General features: G+C 40.1%; 1 long non-coding RNA gene across 2 annotated transcripts; it reads left to right on the forward strand.

Moving 5' to 3' along the window:
- The first annotated feature begins 1,116 nt into the window (after positions 1-1,116).
- On the forward strand, positions 1,117-8,915 carry LOC131490088 (uncharacterized). 2 transcript variants are annotated; one of them, XR_009250936.1, is made up of 3 exons: positions 1,117-1,816; positions 7,599-7,806; positions 8,037-8,915. It is a non-coding gene; the product is annotated as an uncharacterized LOC131490088 (long non-coding RNA). The 2 variants fall into 2 exon arrangements; XR_009250937.1 differs by having other exon boundaries at positions 7,599-7,714.
- The last annotated feature ends 602 nt before the right edge of the window (positions 8,916-9,517 follow it).

The following is a 9,517-nucleotide window of genomic DNA, read 5'->3' on the forward strand; positions in this document are numbered from 1 at the left end:
CATGGGTCTGTGTCTGTTTTTCTATTCTGTGCCATTGATCCAGGTGTCTGTTCTTGGGCCAATAAAAAGACTTCTTTCATATATCTATACTATCTATATCTATATCTATATCTATATATCTATTTCATGTTCTTTCTTTAAATTGACTTGGCTATTATTATGTGTTTATCCTTTTCCAAGACTCAGAATAAATTTATTATGATACTAAATTTTGGAACAAGTATCCCAGAATTTATTAACCCAAGTGTGTTTTCCTCCATTATAGATTACACTATCTTTTTCTCATAACAGTGATTCTGCCGAGAGCAATTTAAAAACTCCTCTTTGGGGATCTCCAGTCGGCATCCTCAGCCTGTAAAAATCTTCCTCTTGTCACTATTCATGTTCACAAACAAAACAAAACAAAAATGTGTCGCTCCCCAGCTCAAGATCCAGGTCGGGCTCTGAACCGGGCAGGAGAGCCTGGAGCCTGGTGGCCCCCATGGGAAGATCATATTCCAGGTCCTTCTGACATAGACCCCAACCAAGCCTGGGTGGAGGTGTGGAGAAGGGAGAAATCAAAAAGACATTTTGAAAGATGAACTCAGTTGAGGACAGACTGGACGTCAGGAATGTGCTCCTGGAACCACATCTTCCCTTTCCGAAACAACTTTGAGCCAATCCCCATCTTTCTAGAACATGCGTGTCTCCTGGGATTCAAGCCCCTTAATGTTCCCATTCTGAGGTGGGGAACTGAGAGGCTCAGTTCCCAGGCCCCAACTCCCAGTCCCAGTAGCTGAGTTTCACTGCCAAATCCCCAGACAGACCGTGGGGTCTCTACTCTCTGGGACTGTATTTGAACTGAGCCTTTGTCCTCAGGTACATCCTCGCCCACTTCTTGCCATGGGGCTTTAGTTTGCTCGGGCTACCAACACAAAGTACCACAGCCCGGTGGCTTAAACAACAGACATTTATTTTCTCATAGTTCTGGAGGGTGCAAGTCCAAGATCAAGGTCAACAGTGTTGATTTCTTCTGAGGCATCTTTCCTTGGTTTGTAGATAGATGGCTGTCTTCTCCTTGTATCTTCATGGGGTTTTCCCACTGTGTGTGCGGGTGTCCTAATCTCTTCACCTTATTAGGACATCAGGTATGTGAGGTTAGGGCTTACCCTGATGACCTCATTTTAACTCCATTACCTCTTTAAAGATCTTATCTCCAAATACAGTCCCATTCAGAGGTACTGGGGGTTAGGATTTCAACATATGAGTTTACAGTTCAGCCCATAGCATGTGGCAAAATCCTACTCAGACTTGAAGGCCCTCTCCAGTATGACTACTCTTCCCAGCCCATCCCTTCATCCCTGCAGGTCTTTCCCTGGGACAAAATTAATGCCTTCGTCTTCCCTTCAGCCACAGGTTGCCTCCAATTCCCCCAGCCCCAGCCCACAGCAGCATTTCTCGTAGCTGTAATTGGTCATGGGCCTATCTCTCCTCCCACACTGTAAGCGACTTCTACAAGCCACTCTTCAGCTCCTGGCTTTCCGTATGATATTAAACAGGTGATCTCTCCTCTTTGGGTTTCAGAGCTTCCAGAAAAGTAAGAAAAATGAGGCTCAGACTTGGCAAGGCTCTCACCAATGCCTGCTTTCTACATCACAGTGCCTGGCATACGGTGATCATAGAGAGTAGTGTTGCTGTTACTATGGTTACCTGACCTTTGTCCAAAGGTGGATCATGTAAGTATGAATGTCTGCAGAGGTACAAAATGACACAGAGCTGAACCAGGACTGGGGACAAGGAAAAGTAACACTGTCATGTGCCAGAGGGAGCTCTTGAGGTGGGCCTCATCCCAGAGGAGGGGGTATATAATAATCGTTAGAATAAGAACAGCATGAAATTGGCCTCTCCATGTGTCACTTTCACTTAAGACAGGGTCAAGGTCACACCCTGCACAACTGACCTCTTGGAGAGGACTGTGGACTTTTAGCTGCTAATATATGTCTTTTCTGTGGGTGCTGGGAAGCAAAGTGGCACCAGGAGTCAGTGCTTGGAGAAACTGCCCAAGAAGCGAGTGGCCACGCGGCTGAGCCCAGCCTGTCTTATGGCGTTGGCTCTGCTCTCCGCCCAACCACCACACAACTGGCCACCCTTGGGCCTTGCCTCTCCTCCACGTGGCACCTAGTCATCAGACAGAACCCGCAGTATGTTCTGCAGACAGCAGATCCCTGCCTTTAGGAAAAACTCCTATCAAATTCACTGGGTTGGGCGGAAAGTACAAGGAATGTATGTAGCCGTCAAAATGAGAGGAACCAACAGCGGACACTCCAGAAGAACAGTTCCTTCCTCTCTCCTGGGCTCACTTCATTCTCTGGGTGGACAACTCCTGTTAGTTCGCATTACCCTTCCTTCTAGAGGCAGTTGCCTCACCGCACGCTCATCCACCCCTGTGGTTCCAGTGGGGGCCACCCATCATGGTTCCCTGTCCCTTTGACCACAGGGGTGAACATGTGACTCCAGTCGGGCATTCAGAGTTCTTTCCTAAGGATTTTCAAGCTGGAGTCAAGGGAAGAGGCTCAGCTCCATGAGAATAATGATAGTAACAGCAGCATTATCAACTCTAAATGCCAGCACCGTGCTGTGTTATCTCTTTTAATTCATATGTCTCATGAAGTAGATTCGATTATTACCCCCTTTTAGAGATAATGAATCTAAGGCTCAGAGTGGTTAAATAACTGACCCAAGTAAATGGCAGAGGAAAGATTTGAATCCAGCCAGCATGTCTCCAGAGACAGCACCCTGGGGCACCTTACCCCACTGCTTCTCTCATACCTGCATTATGTTGACTGAAGCTTCTGGTAAATCACCCTATTCTGTTTGAAAGGGGGAAAAACACATGATTCCTGTGTTTGGGAACAGCTGATAAAAAACAAGGCCCCTTATAGTTAAAACCTCTTAGGGCATCGGGCTCCATCTGGTCTAAAATTCTTTCTCCATCTCCCTTAAAATTCCTGCTTCCTATGTGTATACCCTCCATGGACCAGGTTCTTGTGGCTTTTTGGAAAACTTTTTTTTTTTTTAATGTTTTCTTTATTTTTCAGAGAGCACAAGTGGGGGAGGGGCAGAGAGACGGAGACAGGATCTGAAGCGGGCTCTGCGCTGACAGTAGTGAGCCCAATGTGGGGCTTGACGTCACGCACTGGGAGGTCATGACCTGAGCCAAAACTGGACACTCAACTGACTGAGCCACCCAGGTGCCCCAAGATAGTTCACATCTTAAGGGACATCCTTGAAAAGAGAGAATCCCAAACCTCTCAAAAGACAATGGAATTAATTCTTTACTAGGTATGCTTCTTTAAAAGAATCCTTTAGGGGCGCCTGGGTGGCGCAGTCGGTTAAGTGTCCGACTTCAGCCAGGTCACGATCTCGCGGTCCGTGAGTTCGAGCCCCGCGTCGGGCTCTGGGCTGATGGCTCGGAGCCTGGAGCCTGTTTCCGATTCTGTGTCTCCCTCTCTCTCTGCCCCTGCCCCGTTCATGCTTTGTCTCTCTCTGTCCCAAAAATAAATAAAAAACGTTGAAAAAAAAAAAAATTAAAAGAATCCTTTAGGGGCACCTGGGTGCCCCACTTGGTTAAGCATCTGACTCTTGATTTTGGCTCAGGTCATGATCTCTTGGTTTGTGAGATCGAGCCCCGCATTGGGTCCTGTGCTGACACTGCTTGGGATTCTTCCTCTCTCCCTCCCTCTGCCCCTCTCTGGTGCATGTGCACACATGTTTTCTCTCTCTCCCTCTCTGTCTCAAAATAAGCATTTAAAAAAAAAATTTTTTTTTAACGTTTATTTATTTTTGAGACAGAGAGAGACAGAGCATGAACGGGGGAGGGGCAGAGAGAGAGGGAGACACAGAATCTGAAACAGGCTCCAGGCTCTGAGCGGTCAGCACAGAGCCCAACGCGAGGCTCGAACTCGCATACCGCGAGATAGTGACCTGAGCCGAAGTCGGACGCTTAACCGACTGAGCCACTCAGGCGCCCCAAAAAATAGCTTATTTAAAATAATCCTTACAGTGCACAAATAAAGAAATCTTTAGTAAAAAAAACAAAAAAACAAAAAAAAAAACTTCAGCTATCTGAACAGGTAACCTGAGTCCATTCGCCAGAAGTGCAATTTGGATCAATTATTCTTGTGAGGTTTGCATTTCTGTAGCTGAGACATGGCTAAAATTTTTAAGTGAAAGCTATAAGTAATTAAAAAAAAAAGCTATAAGGTATCTGTGTTTTTTGATATGTTTGTGTGTATCTATGTAGATATATTATGTGCATGTGATACTTCTTTAAACAAGCTGTGTTTAACTGATTTAAAGAAAAAAAGTGCTTTTGTGAATTAAGTATTCCTAAAACACCCAGAAATACAGAAACTAACCCAATTGTTTTTTAGATTCATGGAATCTGGGATAATCTTTGATAAACAGAAGCTAGTTTCAATTTGTTGATTTAATAAAAGCAGACATGTCTTCAGAATTGCCAACATTAAGTATAACGCAAACAAGCCAAATAAACTCACCCTATCTCTATGTTACTGAATTTGTCAACAAAAACTATAATTTAAGATGATAGTTTTCTGTTAATGTCTAATCCAAGCATGATTGTTAAAAACAAGTAATTTAAGTAAATGCCAATAAGATAGAAGTATATACTAAGTTGAACTAAATAATGGATATTCGTTGACTATGTACATCATTTCCAAATAAGATGATATAATGAGACATTACTTGCTAAACATAAGCTTATTTACTTTTGGCTTCTTAATTTTTTACAGTGATATAAGATATTTGGATCCATTAATAAATATATCTTTTGCTGCCTTAAAATATTGTACTATAAAAAGTGCTTGTAAAGAATTTTATTTTTATAATTGTGTGTTTATGAATTTGCTAATCTACTACAACATATTATTTGTTAGTTAACAAATGCCTTCTTTCCAGTCTTCACTAGAAAATAGAGGTTACTGATAGTTAAAATTTATAATCAATATACAAAAACAAAACTACCAAAACGAAGGGAAACAACTCTGTATTTCCATGGGAAGAGAATGGGGACGTGTTTTTCTATGAGGAGTATGCAAGGAATACAGGGTATATTTTTGTAGAGAGTAATTTTATCCTAAAAGAAAATGACTACTTGTTCCAGAATAAGAAAAGAAAAAGAATAAGACAAAGGCTAAATGGATATAGGAAGTTGCAGAAGATTTTCAGAAAAGAAATTTTATAGTGTAAGGTTAAAGCTGGTTAAAATTGAATTAATTTATTTCTAACGGTTTTTTTAAATGAGCTCAATAATGTGCTAATACAAAACTAATATCAAACTAGAGTTCAATCTTCTCTATGTTAAAATCACAAAATTTCTTAGATTATTAGTCTTCTCTTAGTAAAAGATTACAAAGGGTTTTTGGGGTTTTTGTTTTGTTTTGTTTTGATTTGTTTTTTTGGTTTTGGCCTTTAACGTATGCTGCCTAGGAAACAAAGTTTCTGAGCCCTATGAAAATACTCCCTGTGTTTCACATTGTCTTTTTCAGGTCTTTGATTACTTAAAAAAAAAAATAGTCTTTCAAAATTAAAAGAGCTAAGGCTTTTTTTTTTTATAACTATGTGACTTTCTGTGTTTGCCTTTAAAATCTTTTAACTGTCAGTTTGGTTGAATGGATAACTAACTGTTGTTTCACAGTGACTTCTGCTCTGATTTGATCAAGTGTTTCAAATATTTTGACATTGGTGACGAACTTTCCAAAATCAAATTCCGAATGAAATCTTCTTGTTTGACTTTGAACAGACTTGGGGATTTTTTGAGGGTCTCTGGACAACCCCAAAGATGGGCTCTCTCTCCTTATAAAAGGAGAAATATTAATTTATTTAGGCTTATTTGATACGTTACATTGCAAGGGGAACAAACATCGTCTAAAAAAGTAAAGTTAACCTCCTTGGATTGTATTTATGTGGGTATATGTTTTTAATATAAATAATTCACAAATTATATGAAATTCCTAAAAATCTTTATGTCCTGATAAAATGTTACTGGCCATAATTCCAGCTATTAAAATATCACAGAAATAATAAAATTTACTTGTCAATTGCATATATAAATATATATATATATATATATATATATATATATATATATATATTTATTTATTTTTTTGTAGTAAACTCTCACCAGATCTTTAACCACAGCCATTGTTAGTCTTTTGTCATTCACAGACAATTATTGTATTACTCTTCATTCTTCTCTGAAAGCATTTACGATCAACTACAGGCAAAAACGTGTCATCTTCAAAGAAATTCATGTATATGACCCTGACAAATACTCTGGAAAACTGATTGGTTCACTGCTAACCCCAAATCAAGCAAAACAAGAATTCATTATATGGGAACGAATGAACTCATAGAAGTGATTATAATTTTTATGACTTAATTTAAAACCCTGCTGGTTCTTTAATATTTTGTTTTCCAGAATTAAAGAACTCTCTTTTCTCCTTTTTGTTTCGCTATCTACAACATACAGCAATTGGGTAAAATATATTTTTTCAACTAAAGTTGAAACATTTATCTTTTTCTGTCTACCTGATCCCTCCAGAATTCAGAAACTATTCTCAAATATTCTTATTCTTCATGACAATGTATGTATTTATATAAGTTCGATAAGAATCTGATCTTCTTAGGGCATCCGGGAGGGGCAAGTCAGTCGGTTAAGCATCCAACTCTTAATTTTTGCTCAGGTCCTGATCTCACGGTTTGTGAGTTCGACCCCTGCATCAGGCTCCATGCTGACAGTGCAGAACTTGCTTGGGATTCTCTCTCTCCCTCTCTTTCTGCTGCTCCCAAACTCTCTCTCTCTCTCTCAAAATAAAAAAAATTAATTAAAAAAATATTTTAAAAGAATCTGGTCTTCTTGTAACAGGACACAATTGGACAAGTCCTTAGTTTGGCTTCTTAGCCTAACCAGACTTTTAAAGATGGAATCTGAGATTCCTAATTATGAGACAGTTTTGAAAAACTAAGTTTGACTTTAGGAACCAATAAAGCCCCTTGGATATTGCCAAAGCTTTGGCTGGAATGTCATATTTGAGAATATGCATAGAATCACTGTTCTTACTACGGTTATATAAACGACCAAGCCAATTTTACTTCGACTTATTTGACAGACAAATTAGTTTCCTTATAATTATCTTTGATAAAAGGGGATGACTATAAAGAAATTATGTTTCAGTAGAAAATGATAGTGGACCCATTATTAGATTCTAGTCCTAGTCATGGTCTTTGAGGCGTTGTCATCTACTTGTAAACTCCAGAGAAACCACCACAACAGGTCATATCAGGACAGCCTTCGTGCCTGTTGCTGTGTGGGCCACTCAAGGGAGTTCACCGGACCACCCAATGGCTTCATCAGCGACAGCTGAACTGCAAACCAGGGAAGTCCATCAGATTGAAACTGCCATTCCTATTCTATCATTTAACTATGCTTCTAACTCACATCTAGAAAGTTTCTCATCTGGCTGCTCTCCAAACTCGGAAGCTGCATTTCTAATTCTCTCCTGCTATTAACCTTTGTTTTTCTTCTGTCTCCATAGAAATGCCTCTTATTAAATTACCTGATGGCTCCATCGTGTAGAGGCCTGAATTAGGGGAAAGCTTACCTGCAACAATGCCTCCTGAAATAAAACACCCTCATGTTCATCTGTCCCAGGTAACACCTGTGATTGCTCATCCACTGTGGGGTGCCTGGGTAACTGGCTCAGAAAAAAAGTGAAACCCCATCGCCCATTATCCCCCACAAAGGTAGATTGACTTACGAAGGTAAAACCTGAATGTGATTATAACTCATTTGATTGATTTAAGTGGTTAAATCTTGGGTCCCAGGAATCTCTGCTCTGGGGAATTTTTTAATCCTTGTCTATTACCATCCTTACAGTCTTCGTATTAACCTCTCAAGTGCATTGTATTCTCTCAAGGGTTTTACATGCCTTCTGGCAGCCACTCATACATCGACGACCATATCTTTCCATCAGGATTAGACAACCAGGGGATCCCAATGATCTGACCTTCCCGTGTCCGTGATGACCAGCTGGCTGTTGATAACAGTGGTTACGTGACCCTGAGCTTGATGATTCAACTGGCAGAAACAGCAAACAGGAGATTCTTCCACTTGCCATCAACAAGGGGTAACCAAGAGTAACGCTGTACTTAGTTGATCATATTCTCAGCCTACTGACCCAAAGGGAGGGAACTGTTAAAGTTAAATACAAAATGGGGAGCGGACTTGAAAATTCCCTGAGTGGAAGAAAACCTTTTAAGCCACACAAGCGAAACTTAATTTCGATGATTCTGCAAAATAACTGAAAGTGAACTTGGGCCACTTCTTGTAATTGCCAGATAATCATTAAAACAAAAACAAAAACAAAAAAACAAACAAAAAACCCCTTATGTCCTCTTTATAAAAATGATGTGAGATAACTACTTTTAACTAATCCCTTGCAACCTGGGAACTCTCATGGTAATAACCAGTCACTGGAAATGTTAAAACAGCTTGCCCACTTTCACTGCATTAACCACCCTGTACGTCAGGCCCCTGAGCGCCATATCATCTTTGAATTCAAAAGCTCTCATTGGTGAACTGTTCTTAATATGCACAATAAACTCTTACTAAACACTGTTTATTTATTGGATGGGTTTCATTTATCTACTTCTGGATTTTTGACACCTGTCGGTCCCATTCATCCTTTCACTTGTACATCGTTATTATGACCCTCAAATGGGTACCTCTGTCCCAGACCCCTCTCCAGCCTGATTCCACAATGGCCCTGCAGGCGGCTTCCCCCTGAATGTTCCATACTTCGAATTCAAAAGTCTCAAACAACACCTGGATAGTTGTTAGGAAAAAGATAACATTGGACCCATCCCTCATACCATACTCCAGAATAAATTCCAAATGGATGAGAGATCTGTACTTAAAAAGTCAACTCATGTGAGTATTGGAATCAAGACCCAATCTGCAAGATTGAAAATACATACCATTTCGTAGGAAAAAGCTGTACCAATAAAACTTCAGACACATTCTGGCTAAGCTGTTAAACTTAGAATATAAAAAGTATATATACTTTTCACATGCAGGACAAAAAGAAATTCACACACAAGGAGAAAAATAAGGCAGGTTTCAGATGTCTTTCCAGCAGCAATCATTGCCAGAACAAAGGAGAAATGTCCACAAGGAAAAGAGAGTATAATCCAAGTGGATTCTACCCAGCCAAGCTGGAATTGAAGTATAAAGGCAAGGTCTCACTTTTCAGACATGAAAGGACTCAGAAAATACAGCATCTAGGAGCCCTTTTGAAAAAACCTACTTGATGGCGAAATCTTGTGTACTGGATGTTGAATTGAAATAAAGAGGCCTGTTATTCTAAAGCCATAAAGCCGTGGAGATAGCCTGGTGAGGAGCATGGAGTCCACTTACATATAAAAGTACTATGAAACATCTGAGATAGTTATGATT

Source organism: Neofelis nebulosa, chromosome 11, assembly GCF_028018385.1.
Source record: "Neofelis nebulosa isolate mNeoNeb1 chromosome 11, mNeoNeb1.pri, whole genome shotgun sequence".
Taxonomy (NCBI): Eukaryota; Metazoa; Chordata; class Mammalia; order Carnivora; family Felidae; genus Neofelis; species Neofelis nebulosa.